The sequence below is a fragment of the Antechinus flavipes genome, chromosome 3 (assembly GCF_016432865.1).
Source record: "Antechinus flavipes isolate AdamAnt ecotype Samford, QLD, Australia chromosome 3, AdamAnt_v2, whole genome shotgun sequence".
NCBI lineage: Eukaryota > Metazoa > Chordata > Mammalia > Dasyuromorphia > Dasyuridae > Antechinus > Antechinus flavipes.
The window spans coordinates 148,526,573-148,545,709 of record NC_067400.1 but is presented as its reverse complement, the minus strand read 5'-3'; the positions used below and the strand labels follow the sequence as shown (position 1 = coordinate 148,545,709).

The 19,137-nt window shown below is 35.4% G+C and overlaps 1 long non-coding RNA gene across 1 annotated transcript; it reads right to left on the bottom strand.

The window, feature by feature from the left end:
• Positions 1 to 14,603: 14,603 nt before the first annotated feature.
• LOC127553380 (uncharacterized) lies at positions 14,604 to 18,364 on the bottom strand. The gene is made up of 3 exons (XR_007951733.1): positions 18,236 to 18,364; positions 15,157 to 15,250; positions 14,604 to 14,880 (listed from the first exon to the last, which is right to left on the bottom strand). It is a non-coding gene; the product is annotated as an uncharacterized LOC127553380 (long non-coding RNA).
• Positions 18,365 to 19,137: the final 773 nt, after the last annotated feature.

Below are 19,137 nucleotides of genomic sequence, written 5' to 3'. Positions count from 1 at the left end.
TATACATGCCCAAACAGTTATTTTTCTGTACAAAAAGAATCAGACTTTGAAATAGTGTACAATTAGCCTGTGAAGAAAATCAAAAATGCAGGTGGACAAAAATAGCGGAATTGGGAATTCTATGTAGTGGTTCATAATCATTTCCCAGAGTTCTTTCACTGGGTGTAGCTCATCCATGTTTTTCTAAGATCATTGAGTTCATCATTTCTTATAATATAGGAGTATTCCATCCAATTATATAGCACAACGTTGTTAGTCATTCCTCAACCAAAGGGCATTCCTGAAATTATTTCTAAAAATAAGGAATGGATGTCAGAGGAAAGACAAGGAGTAGAAATATTAATTGGAGAATCATCTCTATAAAGAAGAAAATTGAACTCATGGGAAGTTAATGAGGTCACTAAAAATAAGACTATAAAGTAAGCAAATAAAATCTCAAGAAAGAGCCTTAGTCCAAAGTTAGAGGATAATATATAGATGATGTTCTAACAAAGGAAACTTAGTATGAGTAACCAGACAGGTAGTATCTAAATCTAAAATATAAAAATCTAAAATCTAAAAATAATATTACTAAAGGAGAGAGTCAAGAATGAGAAAGTGGTCAATCAATAAATATTTAGTAAAGGCTTAATTATGTCTCAGACATAATTCCTAAGTTCTAGGAAAGGCAAAAGATAATCTTGCAGTCTAATGGGGAATACAACATGTAAATAAGTATGCACAAAAAAACTATATATTGTATAAATGGAAATAATTGTAATGTAGCTTGCTTTGGGGTGGCTCAGGCAAGTTCCCATACACGATCCATAGGAAAGATACCAGAATTTAGGACAATTAATAAAGATTGTAGTAGAAGGCTGAATTTAAGTCAGACTTTGAAGGAAGCCAGAAAGCAGAGATGAAGAGGGAAAGCATTTTAGAAAAATTCTTAGAGCCAAGAGATGGGGAGTTTTGGTCATGGAACAGCAAAGAAGTCAGTGTCACTAGATTGAAGAATACATGAAGGAGAACTGGCATAAGAAGACTGAAAATATGAAAACATTATAAAAGGCCTTGAATGCCTAATAGAGATGGTGAAGCTGACAGAGAGACATGAGAGTTGACTGAGTAGGATGATGGTATAATCCTACCTAAACTTTGGGAAGATCTCAGCAATTTAATGGAGGATCACCTGGAGTAGGAAGATACTTGTGGCAGGCAGACTAAAAAATGTCTAATATAATGGTCCAAGAATTAGGTCTTGAAGGGGAGCAGTGTCACAGGATAGGAGAGAACATATACAAGTACTGTGATGAAGGTACCATTGGTAGCCTTGGGTTATGAATTAGATTATGGGTATGTAAAGAGAGTTAGAAATCAAAGATGGCATCTAGGTTGTGAGCTTAGATGACTGATAAAGTGGTATTCTTAACAGTAAAAGGGAAGTTATAAAGAGAGAAGGGTTTTGGAAGAAAGGAAATTAATTTTGGGACAATTTTTGGACAATTTGGACAATTCAATTTAAGATGTCTACAGGATATTCAGTTTGAGATGTCAAATAGGCAATTAGATATATTATCCTGGAGGTCAGCAGAAAGGTTAGGACTGAATAAGGAGATTTGAAAATTATTATCGTAGAGATGATAATTGAACCCATGGAAGCTGATGAAATCATCAGATGAAATAACATAGAGGGAGAAGAGAAAGCTCAGGATAGAATCCCCTATGGGACAGCCCAAGTGAGTGAACACCAACTGGATGATCTGCAAAGAAAATTAGGAACAAACCATTAGGCAAGAGAACCATGAGAGAGTAGCATCTCAAACCCTAGAGAGAAAAGTGAATCAAAAAGGATGATTGATATACAACATCAAAGGTTGAAGAAAGTTCAAGAAGGAAAAGGATAGATCATCAAATTTAACAATTAGGAATTTGTTAATAACACTGGAGTAAGCAGTTTGGGTTGGATGGAGAGGTCAGAAGTCAGATTTAGGAGAGTTATGAAAGTGAGAAGAAAGGAAGTGGCGTTATCTATTGTGGATGGCCTTCTCAAAGAGTTTAGCCACAAAATAAGAGATTTAGCCAAAGGTCTATAAAATCATGCATATTTTTTGACCTAACAATACCACTATTAAGCATGAATCCCAAAAGAGATTTTTTTTTAAATGGAAAAAAATCTATATGTTCAAAAATATTTGTAGCAGCTCTTTTCTCAGGGCAAAGAATTAAAATTTAGGGAATGCCAAGCAATTAGGGAATGGCTGAATAAATTATGATATGTTATTATGATGAAATATTATTCTTTAAAAATAATGTGGAGCATATTCTCCGAAAACCCTGGAAAATCATCCATCAGTTCAAACAAAGTAAAATGTACTGTGTAAAAGCAATAACAATGTTCTGGATGATCAGCTATGAATGACCTTCTTTTTCTCAGCAATACAATGATCCAAAACTACTCTGAAGGATCTATAATGAAAAAAGTTATCCATATTCAGAGAAAGAACTAATTGCGTTCGAATACAGACTGAAGCATACTTTTTTTAACAATAAATTTTTTTCCTGAGACTTTTTTTCTTAGGGGGGAGAGGTTTGAAAGATCTTTGTTTTCTTTCTCAACGTGACTTCTATGGAAATGTTTTGAATAACTTCACATGTGCCTCTCAATGTGAGATGGGGAAGATGTGAGAGAATCTGGAAACTCAAAGTTTTAAAAACAAATGTAAAAATTGTTTTACATATAACTGGGGAAAATAAAAAGGAAAAAAAACAAAAAAAATTAGAAATTGGAATGATAGTGGAAATGGACAGTCAAGTGAACCTTTTTTGAGAATGGAAAAGATATGGACATGTAAGCCGTATGAAAATAGCCACTAGACAAGGAGAGATTGCAAATAAATAAAAGTAGGGATGATAGAGGGGATAATTTAATGGAAAAGATGGAATGAAATGTTATTGTACTGACTAAATTTGCTACTATTATCCTCTCCCTAGACTAGAGATCAAGGACATTAGACAAATAGCAACACACAATGGTGTCAGCTTCCTCTTTCTCTATCACTTAGATGTTCTGATATAGATGATACAGATACTGGTGGAGCAATAAAAACAATTATAAATAATAATCCTGAGGATTGTGACCCTGTGTGAGTCATTCTGATGTACTTTTCCCTCTAGGAACTGTCTGATGTGATTTCTTTTTAGTGGCCTATTAGTCTACCCTTGCCTGTTTTTTAGGGAAAGCGAGAGAAATTACCTTCTTCAGTCAATGTTAGTCTTCCAGACAGCCTCTCACTTTTTTTTTTTAAATAGGCTTTTTTATTAGAAAGGGGAAGCACCTCTATTTAGGATTATTTCATGTATGAAAACCTAGGTCACTGAGTCAAAAGTGATGGTAGGATATAGATAGGAAAAGTGAGCACTTGAAAAAGCAGGATAAAGTAAGGTTGGGATCTGTAGAGAAGAACTAAAAGATCTCAGCGGTTGACCATAGTCAATCTACTTGCTTCTATGTTTTTAGTGTTGTAGCCTTGGACATCTGGTCCCTATTCAATGGAAACCTAATTTTCTTCAATGGGTTCAGAGAGGTAGGTCCATAGCTTTCTCCATGATTCCATAACAGCATCCAATACTTTATAATACTCTTAGATGAAATAACACTATTCTACTCATTTATCTTTCTTTTACTTTTAAATAAATGGCTAACACTACCTTAAACCTCTTTATTATCAGTCCTTCTTACACAGAATCAGGAGGATATGTTCAGGTCCTCTGAATTTTAAATCCCAAGTTAACAAGAGGAAATAATTTTTATAAAGTGCTTTGTAAAACTTAAATCACTATATAAATATTAGCTATTTATTATTATTATTATATTCTTTGAGTCAAGAGAGCTGGATTTCAAAGCTTAACATTACAGGTTGTTATGCCACAGTTCTCTTTAACTGTCCTGATTCAGTTTCCCTATACGAGTTTCCCTTGTCCCAGTTTCCTTAACTGTTCTGCCTCAATCCTTTTAGTTGTAAATTCCCCTCTGACCCAGTAAAACTAAGGATTATTCACTCTCAGGTTATAAATTAGCAAAATAAACAAGAGAGTAGACCCCCTGACTCTTTTGTGTCCTCAAGGATTTACAATATCCCTTTAAAATATTCCAAGATACCCCACAATATCTTTACTTCTTTGTATTCAGACATCCCGTCTCTGGATTTTTTGGGGGGTTTATGGCCTCCCCTTCCTGATAGAAACTTTCCCTCCTTTCCTCTTCTTTGTCTCCAAAAAGGTACTTAAAGAGTTGAGATTCTCCCATTCAGCACTGGATAATTCCGAATGAGAGTCTTGTCCAGTCAATCTTACTCTCCCATTAATAAAATATTAAAACTCTCTAATCTCTCTCCTGTCTCAGTTTCTCCAGCATTACAAGGTCAGCTAAACTCTGAACTAAATTCAGAGACAAAGAACCATGAATTAAGCAATCATAGGGCAAAAACAATTACTTATAGATAGGATCAATAAATAAATGACACAGGATGCATCTTAATCTTTTCCGAGGGATGTTGTAAGAAAAAGGGAAAGGGAGAGATAGAATGGGGCAAATCTTATCACATAAAGATGTGCAAATAAAAGCTTTTATAGTGAAGGGGGAAAGGTGGGGGTTGGGGATGGTGGGCAATGCTTTAACCTCACTCTCAATGAATTGGTTCGGAGGGAAGAATATATATATACTCAGATGGGTATAGAAATCTATCTTAACCAAAAGGGAAATAGGAAGGGAAGAGCATAACAAATGGAGGTGGGGAGGGGGGCATCCTGTTAGTGAGATGGGCAAAATGATGATCTTCACAGTCACTGTGAAGTATAGAGGGATGAATAAAGTGAGGAGGAAATGATGATTTAGAGCTGGAACAGAATTTCAGGATTATCTAGACCTGACCTTCTTAAACTTTTTCCACTTGTGACCCCTTTTTGCCTGAGAATTTTTTACCTGACCCTGTGAGTGTATATATATATAAAAAATATATAAAATACACATATAATATATGTGTATATTATAGCTATATATAAAATATATGAAATACAAATCAAACATTGACTGATAATAAATCATAATTTTACAGTCCCTCCAGTATGTGATCCCATGGGATTGTGATCCACAGTTTAAGAAGCTTTTTTTTTTAATTTTACAAATAATGAAATTGAAGTCAGAGAAATAATTGACTTTCTTAAAGCCTGAGAGATTCAAATCCATTTGAATCAACTTACTGGAAATCGATTTACTTTCCATTCGCTAATTCATGATTACATAAGTGGGAATTATTTACACCTGAAGAAGATAACATTCCAGACATTCAGAAAGAAACAAGCTCCCATGTGAGAGCTCTGGAATTTTGCTATAATATTGCTCGAAATTTTCATTTTGGGGGATCTCTTTCAGGATGTGATCAATGGATTCTTTCAATTTCTATCCAATACTCTGGATCTAAGATATAGGGGCAGTTTTCCTTAATAATTTCTTGAAAAACAATTTTTGTGTTCTTTTTAAAAATAATTTCTTGCAGATAAACCAATAATTTTAAAATTATCTCTGCTCAATCTATTTTCTGGGTCAGTTGTTTTTCCAGTGAGATATTTTCAATTTTTTTTTTATGATTTTGACTTAATTTTATTGTTTCTTGATGTCTCATAGAATTACTAGCTTCCACTTGCCCAGTTCTAATCTTTAAAGAATTATTTTCTTTTGTGAGATTTTATGCCTCTTTTTTTTTTCCATTTGTCTTGTTTTGCTTCGAGAGGAGACTGCTCTTCCTCTTGAGGAGTTTACCTTCCAGGGTGGAGGATAAAATGTAAACAGAAACTAAACTATGTAGAGAGTGAATACAAAGCAATTTGGAGGGTGTGGAGACAATTGCATTTCCTTTCCTTTCTTTCCCTTCTTTTAACGAGTCAAAAAATGGAAGTAAAAGATTTGTATTGACTAACTATAAGTTACTACAATTATTAACACTGTTTTCAGATAGTAATAGTTTATAATTTTAAGAAAAAGGACAGAGACTCATAAGATTAAGAGCTACAAATGTCCTAGAATCCCTGAAGACATTCTTCTAGCAGTATTTATTAAGGAGAAGGAATCAAAGAGCCAAATGATTCATACTCTGTTTAATTTATTTTGGCTTGAGAAATTTGGATGTTGTCTCAGTCACTCTATTGAGTTAAAAATATTTACAAAATCCCAGAGGTACACATAACACACAGAGGAAATGTCTAGACTACTGAAATATATTTGATAAGGTTCAGATTTGGGAACGCAAATGAAATTAGGATTTCTGGTGGTCAGGGAGTTAAATGAGGTCTAATGGGGGTGCAAGTTCCTCTGTAAAGGAATTTATAAACCCTAAAACTTAGATTGATAAAAGAGGTTTATTATGGGGATTTGGAAGTAAAGTTAAAGTCTGGTTAAGGAAATAGGTGAGGGTAGAGAGAAGAGGGCACTGGAAACGATATTCAAGCTCCTTGGGGTGCCAAGCATAGCATAGCATGGCATGTTTGGAACCTCTGCAAAGAGAGGATTTTAGTTGGGCTCTTTTTATGAGAGATTTAGCTAAAGGGGCCCGTGGGTGGAGTCCCAAGCTGGCTCAGATCTGTGGGGGCTGGGACAACCCCCAGATCTCCTATTGAAATTCAAAAGGGGTGCTTTTGACCAGGATTTGGTGACTCAAAGGTGCAGGCTTCTTGAATTGGTAATGTATCAGCCAGGAGGGTCTGGGAATAATCTAAATCACAAATCAATCAGAAAGGATCACAAATCAGTTTCTTAAAGTGACAACCGCTTCAATATTGACAAATACTTTAAACAAATATTGATCTTTGTGTTGCAAATCTGCAACTGCTTACATTTCAAAAAAATAAACTTTTTCCACATCTGAAAGATGGGCAGAACAAGTGGGGTTAGAGTAAGAGGACCTCTTTTAAACAAACTAAGAAAATCCCACAATGTCAAGTTGCTGGAAAGAGTTTCTACAGACACAAAGCCATTGTTGACTTTACATTTTACTTTTTCTATCCTGAAAACAGTAAAAAAAAAAAAAAAAAAAAAAAAATACAGACCTACCATCAGACAGTTAGCCAATTATTCTCTGATATTAGGTTAAATAAACCTAATTTCTTAATGTTCTTCTGTTTTCTGGCAATGACCTGTTATCTTGTTCATAACATCATGAACTGATGCCGAGTGAAATGAGCAGAAGCAGGAGATCATTATAAATGACAACAAGACTATAAGACAATCAATTCTGATGGACGTGGCCCTCTTCAACAATGAGATGATTCAAACCAGTTCCAATTGTTCAGCAATGAAGAGAGCCATCTACACCCAGAGAGAGGACTATTGGAACTGAGTGTGGAACACAACATAGCATTCTCACTTTCTGTGATATTGTTTGCTTGAAATTTGTTTTCCTTCTCAGATTTATTTTTTTTTCCTAGATCCGATTTTTCTTGTGCAGGAAGATAGCTGCATAAATATGTATACATATATTGGATTTAACATATATTGGACCTGCCATCTAAAGGAGGGGGGTGGGGGAAAGGAGGGAAAAATTTGAAAGAGAAAGTTTTGCCAGGTCAGTATTAAAAAATTACCCATACATATGTTTTGTAAATAAAAAGCTTTAATAAAAAATAAATTTAAAAAAAGAAGAATAAAAAGGGGGAAAAAAGAATTTGCAGGTTTGAACCCATATCCTTTGTCAAGGGACAAAGTTTATTGTAATTGTAATGCCAACTGAAGCAGGCTAAAGTCCAAAGATTTTTAACAAGGAACCTGAAGTAAAAAGACACATTTATTTAGTTCTTCATGTTACTGATATGGTGATTTTATGGCCAAGAGGTAGAACTGAGAAGTAGTCTCAGGGATTTGGTTATCACTGATGGAGATTTCAAAGCATATCTTCCTCCTGGTCTCAGATATTCATTCATACTCTCAGTATTCACTGGAGCTGAACCCCAACAATTTTCCTTAATATTTAAGGGAAGAAATCTTATTATATTCCTAGGCCAAAAAACTTTTATAATCATTAACAGAACAATAGCATTCTTAGATCAGAGGGCCTCAGGATCACAGATTCTAAAGCAAGATAATTTAGATTGGCAGATTGTAAGAACAGAAGTCCCCTAAGATCAGGGGACCTTAAAATTATTGCTGTCTCTCTTAGAAGCTATATTACATCATTTTCCCTCTCAAACAGTTGCACCCCAAATTTATTTGGGACAAAGGGAAGAGATCTCCTCTTATGGAACTGATTCATGCTGATAAGGGGTGTAGAGTTATCCCTGCCTAACAGGGTTCAGACTGAGGGGGGGAAGCACGTGACCTGAAGATGGCGGCAGTAGCATTCAGAGGGATGCTGAGTGTTAGGATCAATTAACCAACGGTATTCAGGGTGAACAAATAATTGGAAGTTCATAGCTTGGAATCTAGAGGAAACAAATGTACCAAGAGGAATGTTCGTTCTCAGGAGGTTGTGAAGAATCTTCAAGGAAGGTGGTATAGAAGCATTATGGGTGAGTTTGCCAGAATAATTTTGGAATGGATATCCTACAATTATTATGTGGGTAAGAGATCCTTTCCAGCAAGAAAACAGGGATAGTCAGGTTAAAGTTATTCCCCTGAGGGAGTAGCTGGTACAAATGGGGTGGTATCCAAGGTGGGGATGCAAGTCCCATCTGTGAACTGCCTTGAGGATGCTGAGGGCACACCCAACAATCCTGAATGCCCTCCTCTGCCCACAGAGTTCCTTACCCACTGGCGGGGGGCCCAGAGTGACACTGAGAGAGCTCTAGAGAAAATATAACAAGAGCAAAGCTCTCATCCTCAGAGTGTTGTTAGAGGAACACCTGGAAAAAGGGGAAAATAAAGAGAAAGAAAGCAAGCTAGAACGAGGGAGAGAAGGACACAGACAATTTTACCCTTCTTTATCCAATGTGTTTCCTGTGTTTCCAAGAGTCCTGCAGAATAGTTTCAGGTCCTGCAGAAGAGTAGGTTCAGGTTCACAGGAATATGGAGGAATGTTTGACCCTAGTCAAATCAAAACCCCTGGGATCTGGCCCTATCTTCCATCAATGGACAGTGTAAAAGGCTTTAGGTTGGGCTAAGGTCAGGCAAGTTTTCAGGGTTTTAAAAGCCTTGGCCTGATCAGGGTCCCACTCAAGGGGAATTGTGTGAGGGCTTTGAACAGAATCATAGAGGGGTTTCGCGATAACTGCATCCCCACCTTGAATACCACCCCATTTGTACCAGCTACTCCTTCAGGGGAATAACTTTAATTACCATTAGGTGATAAATCCAGCCACATCCAGGAAAGTATATGATGGTTCAGAAAATGACTAACAAACTGATAGGCAATATGGGCTTTAGACAAAAAACTTCAAAGCCTAAGGGGGAGGGCCTGGAAGTTAAAGGTTTTCTGTCTGCATTCAGGGAGGCTGGGTGGGCCTGCAGATCAAGATATCACCTCCATACTGGATAGTCAGGGCCTGTCCAAATATGTGGGGGCTGTCATGGAAGCGCCATCTTATGAACATGACTGCCCATATTAATTTGTGGGGGGGGGGTGTTAATGTTTCCCAGGATTTGCCCTTTAAAAGGCAAAAAGAAATTGCAAGTCTTTATGCAATAGTATGCAAAGGAAAGCATCTTTAAGATCTAAGGTAGAAAACTATTGTGTCCCCGGGATATTTCTATTGAACTCATGGCTTCTACTGACCATTTACTTTGATTATAGAAATTTGCTATAAGAGGAAAAAAGCAGGGATGTGATTATAATAGCATCAAAACAGATCCTTCAGGCTTCAGCTTGAGAGCACATAAATGATAGAATAAAGCCTCCTTAGTTCTGTTTGACCATGCAATAATAATTCCACCTCATAGACAGACTCAGGAATAATCAGGTGGGAAACAAACAAACAAAAAAAAAAAAACAGAATTGGGAAACTGAGTCAGAAGGATCTCACCTTAAGCAGAGACCAAGGTTGTCCTCCCAGTTCTTGCCCAGATGAGATGTCCAGGAAGGCAATTCCTCTGAGTAACTTATGGTATATCTCTGGAATGGTGGGTTACTGACAATGATTAGGCAATCAAATTCAAAACTCAAAATATCAGTTACAATCCCAAGAGATTTTACCTTGAATAAATAGCAAATTCTGCTAATTATAGCTTAGGTACATTATTTTAAAAGTTTACCAGGACTTATACACATAGGAGATTTTGTTTAACATGTTTTATATGTTTAAACTTATCCTGGTGCAAAGGAGCAATCATTATATAGACTTATAAATTCTTAGTAAACTATAAATCCTAAACAGTCTCAATTCTCAAGTCTAATGATCTTGCTTACCCTGATGGTTTCAAGAAAACTGGAAAACTTACAAATTAAGGGGAGTTGACAGAGACCCCAGAGAAGAGACTGAGCTTATTGTTGCCCACCCTAACTATTCTTAATGTTTTCATGGGCTGTGCTGTTTGATACCTTCCCCTACTCTGTGAAGGAGGAAAAATATTGCACACCTCATACTTGAAGGCGAACTGATAAGGCTTCTGTCTCATCCCTCTTGTTCCACACACAGTAATGACAAATTTTATATTTAACATGATGACAACTCCAAATAACTTAGTTAACAATTTTAGAATTTTCCTAAGTAATAGCCAAATAGTCTTAACTATAATTTCTATTCCCTTAAATAACTTTCCCTTTTGTTTTAGGAAGAAAACAAGACAATTCTTAAAAAAAAAAAAAAAAAGAACAGATTTTAAAATTGATTTAACTTTAGTTAATTAGATTCCCTAAATTCTGATTAAATGTTCTAGACAAACTGAATGTCATTTAGTTATTTTCTAATTTATGCAAATCATTTCTCTTTTATGAGCCAGGAAAAAGGATTAAAGTGCCAGTTTTTACTGAGAAGGCCCTTGGAAGTCTGATTCTAGATAACTTAAAATCAGGCTGTTTGTAAAAAACAAAAAACAAACAAACAAACAAAAAAAAAAAAACTGTAGAATTTTTTAAATTAGTAACAAACTGATTTTTGTTTTTTCTAAAGTTCCCAAACTCTTCTGTTAACATTATCAATGCAAATAGATTGCAATTTAAATATCCCTTTAGTGTATTTTAATTAGAGCTTCTTTAAAATTGCTTTTACTTTCATATCTCAAACAAATTTCCAAATTATTTTACATACACATAGAAATCATTTATCAGTTGGTCGTATCTAAAAAAATCCATAAAGTTATCAAATATGAAGCAATTATATCCAATAAAGCAGTTAACATTCATACAGCATGTTTTATGCTAAGCATTTTTCAATCATGTGATCTTCACAATTATTTCTCTTTCAAATCAGAAAACTAGGCAGAGATAAAACAATTTGTTATAAATCACATAGCTAATACATATCCACAATTCAAAAAGAGAATGGTGATCTTACCAAATGCAGGGGCTGACTGGCTTTCTCATCTCACATTGTCATAGTGGGTAGTGCAAAGGATACCCAAATTCTTCCTAGACAGTTCCTGTACAGAACCTGGTGAAAGTTGGGGTGACTGGTTCTGGGATCTCCCTTAATGATAGCTTCAGGTGCCAGAGCTCAGGAAATGCTAACCATTGGGTTTTACCCCTATTCCCCCAAAACTGGATTGGGAGGTATTTGGGCAAGGTTGTCTGGGTCCCATAGTTTTGCTGCTTCCCCTATTTCTGCAGATGAGGCAGAATTTGAACTTCCCTACAGTTTTGAGATGAGAAGAGTTACCAGAGGAACTTGGGCTTATATCTTTTTAGCAAACCCCACAACTGAGATACACTCAGGACCACGTTGGGGAGTGGAGTGGAGAGGATGCCTTAATACCTCCTGAGGTGCTTTCCCAAAGGAGCAAAAGGAGGACTCCAGACAAGATAGGAGTTAAGGAAGAGTTAGCAAAAAGTTGTTATTTATCTAGCTTTTTCCTTTTTCTTTTCTTTCAGAATGGGGTGAATTTTCATGAAATTATCCCCAATGTTTTGGGAATTTTTCTTGTAATCTTAAAATGACTAATTACCAAACTTCTCCATCATTCTTCTCAAAACTCTGAGAATCTGTTGCTATTTTAATTTTAATTAGCTAGCTTTTTGGTGTAGCTCCTAGCTTGGTCGGAGCTGAATTGCACAGGAAAAAAAAAAAAAAAAGTCAGGCTTTTTAAGAAATTTTCCCAGCATTCTAACTACAACATAGAGATTTTTTTTTCTTGCTGGTTGCATTTTAAATCTTTCCAGGTAACAAAATCTAGTTCACAGAACAAACATAACACAGACATTCTCTACAGAGACGCAGATCCAGACAAAATGACATGAAATAGAAATGTCCCATCTTTGCCAAAAGCTATCCTATAGCACTTTGTCTTCTCTGGCATCCAGAGAAGGTGAAAGGGTGGCAAAGGTTCCCTAGGAACTTTGCCAAAAATTGCAAGAATTTTCCAGTCTTGGGGGAAAACATTTTTACATTCAAAGGTTCTGATAAAGGTCTCATTTCTGAAATATATAGAGAACTAACTCAAATTTATAAGAATTCAAGCCATTCTCCAATTGATAAATGGTCAAAGGATATGAACAGACAATTTTCAGATGTAGAAATTGAAACTATTTGTAGCCACATGAAAAGGTGCTCCAAATCACTATTGATCAGAGAAATGCAAATTAAGACAACTCAGAGATATCACTACACACCTGTCAGATTGGCTAAGCTGAAAGGAAAAGATAATGATGAATGTTGGATGGGATGTGGGAAAACTGGGACACTGATGCATTATTGGTGGAATTGTGAATGGATTCAACCATTCTGGAGAGCAATTTGGAACTATACCCAGAGCACTATCAAAATGTACATACCCTTTGATCCAGCAGTGCTACCACTGGGCTTATATCCCAAAGAAATACTAAAGAAGGGAAAGAAACCCACATGTGCAAAAATGTTTGTGGCAGCCCTTTTTGTAGTGGCAAGAAACTGGAAACTGAGTGGATGCCCATCCATTGGAGAATGGCTGAATAAATTATGAATGCTATGGAATATTAGTGTTCTATAAGAAACAATCAGCAGGATGATTTCAAGAGAAGCTTGGAGAGACTTACATGAACTGATGCTGAGTGAAGTGAGCAGGACCAGGAGATCATGATACAAGGCACCAAGATTATATGACGATCAATTCTGATGGACGTGGCTCTTTTCAACCGTGACGTGATTCAAACCAGTTCCACTTGTGCAGTGATAAAGAGAGCCATCTACACCCAGAGAGACCAGTGGGAACAGAGTGCAGATCACAACCTAGCATTTTCATGCTTTCTGTTGATGTTTACTTGCATTTTGTTTTCTTTCTCAGTTTTTTTTTCCTTCCTTATTGATCTGATTATTCTTGTGCATCAAGATAACTGTAAAAATATGTATACATATATTGGATTTAACATATATTTTAACATATTTAACATGTATTGGACTACCTGCCATTTTGAGGAGAGGATGGGGGGAAGAAGGGAAAATTTTGGAAAAGTTTTGCAAGGGTAAATGTTGAGAAATTATCCATGCATATGCTTTGTAAATAAAAAGCTTTAATTAAAAAAAAAATTTCTCAGTCAGGGCATCCCCAGTCAAGGAACACTTGCTGAGCATGGAGCTCAAGACGACTCAGGGGGATGTCTCAGCTATAGGAGAAAAAATGGAGGGCTTATCTTGACAAGGAGAGAATCAAACTAGGGGAGGCCATTCTCTCCCTATAGGGGTTACCAATGTTGAGGTTGGCAAGGAACCCCAAAAGATTGAGAGTCTCAGACTGGTGTCATAAGGTGTCTCAAAAGAATTTGCAGGAGGTTTGAACCCATTTCCAAGTCAAGAGGGGGAAGTTTATTGTAATTGTAATGCTAATTGAAGCATTCTAAATTCCAAGAGAATTTAGCAAAGAAGCAGAAGCAAAGAAATACATTTATCTATTTCTTCATGTTATATATATATGCTAATTTTATGGCCTAAGGGTAGAACCAAGGAGTGGTCTCTGGAATTTGGTTATCACTGACCAACAGGCAATGTTTGTTGGACTATTCTAAAGCCAGAAGATTTGAAATCAGTGACAGATTGTTAGAACAATAGTCTCAGGATCACTAATATATCTTCCCTAATATCTAAGGGAAGAAGAAATATTATTATATTCTTAAGCCAGAGGACTTTTATAATCATTGACAGAGCAATAGCATTCTTAGATCAGAAGGCCTCAGGAGCACAGATTCCAAAGCCAGAAAATTCAGTCACTGACTTATTATTAGAACAGAAGCCCCCTAAGGTCAGGGGACCTTAAAATTATTACTATCTCCCCTAGAAACTATATTACATCACTTGTATTTTCTAATAGTTGTGTGACAAGTCAGTTTGTCTCTTCAAAATCCTGATACTCTCATGTTCTAGCTTTACTTTTTCTTTTTTTGCAGGGGGATCCTTCCCTATTTTCCTCAAATACTTGGACTTTGCCTCAAAAAAATGACCTTATGTCTGTTTTATGTATAACTATCTACATGAATGTTGTCTTTCTTTCTGTTAGGATGCAAGATACTTAAAAGTAGGTATTATTTTGATTTTATTTTTGTATTTCCAACATAAATTCCTGAAATACAGGAGTCACTTAATAAATCCTTTATGCTGGATTAATGCGCAATTAAAGCTTTTCAAAGGTGAAATGAGGATAGGGGAACTGAATCAGGAAAAGATTCTTCTTCATTGAAAGTCTTCAAGCAAAAAACTAGATGATCTCTTGTTGATTATGGAAGAAATTCTTCAGGTAAGATTTCTATCAACTCCAGAGTTCTGTGACATTGATCTTTAATTTGGAGATAATACCTGTGAGGAAAACACTTTGTCAGTCTTATATGCTATATAAACATAAAGTGTTCCTGTTTGTTTATATGATTAAAAATTGCTGTTCAATCTAATAAATCTAATCTATACAAAACTAATATAATCTAATAAATACCAATAAATATTTTCTTATTTTGTGATCTTTAAAACACTAATACAACTTCAATTTATGGCCCTTTATACTTGCTTAATTTCGATATTTCAGACTACGGTATCTTGTGCTCTCATCTTCCCATTGTTTATGTGAACATAACTTACATTGAAATTCTTCCTCTTCATTTCTGGCTTTAAAAGCAGCTTCCAATTACCTTTCCTGGCATTCTGCCTTTCCTCCTGTCAGGAAAAGGCCTCTCTGTGGATATGTCAAAAAAGAAAAGCGCCATATTCTTACTCAGATTGAGATGAGTAGAAATTATCTTATAATTTCATTTCTCAGAAGATAAAGGAAGCAACCATATAGGAAGGCAAGGGAAGTTAACACCTTAAGAACATGCAGGGGTTTGGTGGGGACAGGAAGGGCAATGAGGAATATTTTTAAATATTAATTTTTACACATACATATTTTTAACACCATAAAATTCCATTGTTCATGGCACAGAGAGATTTATTTTGTGGATAAATCAAGCCCAGGTATCACAGTGAAGACAACAAATTTCATGTTCATATTAATGAAAAAGGATTAAATTTTCATCTAAGTATTTGATTCATTTGAGATCTTTTATTTTTTAGTTTCTATTCAGTGTTTTAATCCCTTAGTAGATGTTCATTGAATGTATAAAGGTAACTATCATCTTTTTGGTTGGTTACAGTGGGCTGCTAGGTAGCATAGTGAAAAAAAGTCTTATTTTTCCTCCCCTTTATTCCTCAGATGAAAAATCTTAAACCAAAAGCATAGCATAGAGGACCAGACTTAGAGTCAAGAAGAAATGATTTCAAATTTAGCCTCAGAAACTTACTAATTGAGAGACCTAACCAAGTCATTTATCCTTGTTTGCCTCAGTTTCCTCATCTGTAAAATTAGCTGGAAAAGAAATAGTAATTATTTTAGTGTTTTTAGTAAGAAAACCCCAAAATGGGGTTGGAGAGACACAACTGAACAACAATAACAACAGTAAATTTGGAATCATAAGGTCTAGGTTCAAATTCTTCTCCTACTTCTTCATGTGAACTAAGAACAAGTCATTTGGCTTCTCTGGGCCCCTGTAAAATTAGCATAGAAAATCTAGTTTTCTAGATTTCTAGATTTCTGAAATCTAGTTCATTATTTAGCTTGACTATTTAAATGCAAATATATTGGGCTTGAAGTTCTCAACAAGATATTCCATCTCTGTACCCTGTGCATTTTCTTTGGCTGTCCACTATGACTGAAACACTCCTCTTCATCTCTACCACTGGATTTTTCTGATTTCCTTCAACTATCAACTAAAACCACATCTTCTATAAGAGGTCTTTCCCTATGCTCTTTAATTGTAGTGCCTTCATTCTGTTCATTATTTCCAGTTTACCCACTTCATAGCTTATTCGTACATCATTGCTTGCATGTTGTCACCCACATTTGACTATGGGCTCCTTAAAATCAGGGGCTATCTTTTTCCTCTCTGTATATTCCTGTATTTCCCCAGTACTTAACAAAGTACTATGCTAATACACAATAGATGCTTAATAAATGTCCATTGATTAATTGACTGACACTCAGAGGGTATCATTTCCAGACTTCACTGACTTCAAATAAATGCTTTGTTTCACCTCTTTCTAGACCTAATTTTGATCAAAAAGAGTTAACAGAGTAGACAGAGATGCTGAGAAACTTGTGAGAAATGATAATGTTTTCACAATTCATTCTGGTCAAATATGCTAGACCCTAAAAAAGTTGATTTGTAAAAGCTGGGTAGAAAATTCAGTTGGATCAAAGATAAACTCTCTCAAGAATGTAATTCTGATGACATAGTTACAATCCCTATCAGGTAATAGAGTTGCATAAAGAACTCTGAATAGCTCAAATTTTAAAAATTATGTACAAATGAAATAAAATAAAGAAAAAGTTGATGGTGGAAACTCTAAGAAAGATAAGGACACATATTTTTAGTGGAATTGTAAATTGGTCCAATAATGCTGAAAAGAACTTTGGAATTATATTAAGGGACTCAAATGTCTGTTTTTTGACCCAGTGATCCTTCTGATAGATATTTTACCCCAAAGAGGTCAAAGAAAGAAAGATTCTATATATTCCAAACATACATAGCAACTTTTATAATAGCAAAAAAGAAATCATATAGATGGAGGAACAGCTAAAGACATTGGGGTATATAAATATAATTCATGAAAATTACATGAATAAAGAGGAATATAAAGAATTAATAGGAATATAGAAAGACTAGAATTGATTCAGCGTCAAATGAATAGACCTATGAAAACAATATAAATGTTAGGTACAGCAATGTAATGTAGGGGGAGAGGGGAGTGAACAATGAGTAATTATGATAATAAAACTTAAAGCCAAAGGAAAAAGGAGAAAATGTAGTTTGCTTCCTTTTATACAAAAGTAGGGAATTAATGGTGTGGGATTTTATATATAACATCAGACTCAATTGATATTTTTGGCTAGTTTTACTGCAGGCTTTTCTTTCTCTTTTTCTTTTCTTAATCTTTGTTGCAAAGAATTTCTCTGGTGAAAAAAACAAGAAGGAATGTATCTGGAAATGAAAGTGTCATGAAAGTAAAAGACATAAATAAAAAAAAAGATTATGTATAAAAGACTGAAAGAAGGGTATGTGAGCAAGGATAAATAGGAATGATTGACATAGAGTTGTCATTACACTTTTGGAAAGGCTAGAGTCCACAAGGAGCTGAAGTTTCTTTAAAAAAATGTAAAAGACACTCCTTTTTTGGCATTTGCCAAAGTCTTCAGAGGACTGTTTCTGGAGAACATTTCAGCAAATATTCTCGGCCACAAACATAGAAGTCTCCAAGAGGTGACAGTCCAGGCAAAGCCAGGTCTTTCCATCAGATGACATTAGTGACTTTTTCCATAAGAAGGATGTCTCAGAACTAGAATGAGGGAAGGAAGGTGTAATTCTTCCCTCTCTGAGGTTGCAGGAGGGAGAATAAGAATTGAAGGGAGTTGAAGGAGGGTAAAGTTAGGAAAAGGTTCCACTTTCTCCTAGTGACAGGTCCTTAAAGATTACAATAAGGGTTTTTTGGGTCTCATTTAGAGTGTGAATGAATGCTAATAAAACCTCCCTCTTGTTTTCAATCAATTAGACACTTTTTAAAATTAATATTAGTTTTCTTCATATGTAAAGAAGGAACCATAACTCTTCGTAGCAATTCATCTCACCCTTCTCTCTCATGCAGGACTGTTTTTCTTTCTTCCTTTCTCCTTTTCTTTTTTTTCCCTTTCTTTCTTTCTTTTCTTCCTTTCTTTTTCTCTTCATTCCGTTCTTTCTTTCTCTCTTCTTCCTTTCTTAGCTTTTTGTAAAAGCAAGAAGAAAATACTTTAGAATTGTTAAAGATGCAAATAAAAGTGAATACAGTTTAAAGTTTCACAAGGTAAGGAAAAATGTGAAAGACAATAAAGGATAATAAATAAGTTTGTTTCAGAAAAGAAAAAAAAAACAAAAAAGGGGAGGTCTGCTGCTTGAGTTGGGGTGGGGCTTCAATGTTAACTGAGGATAGGGACTAAGAAATATTATACAATTGCTGTTTTGTTTTGCACTTTCCATCAAGGATTGTGATCTTTAAGTCAAAAAGGAGAAAACAAAAATGATTATGAGGGGATTGAGGTTTAGGATGTTTGAGGCAATTATATGAGAATTCCTTGCTAACTTCAATATTTTGGTCCTGACCTAGACAAATTATATTCTGGGTCCAAACTCCCTAAAAGATATTCCAAGGGACGTGATAGCCATGATTTCAATGAGGTTGGTCTTCTCATAAGTGGTTATCTGTTAATCTGGTTAATAATAGTTACTGCCCTACCCTGTTTCTTGCTCATTCCCTTTTGGCTCTTGGTATACTGATCCTTATGTGGCTCATAGTTCCCATTATTGATTTACAATCCCCATTCTTACTTCATTCCCCTGGAATTTGCCACATGATTTCACAATCTCTGGTCAGACTTGAAAAGAATAACTCCTGGCTATGTCTCTTCCTAATTAGATTTAGACTCGACCTGTAGGCAGTCATTTTATAAGATATTTAGCATCATTGTTAGGATCTGCTTCACAACACAAGAAAAAA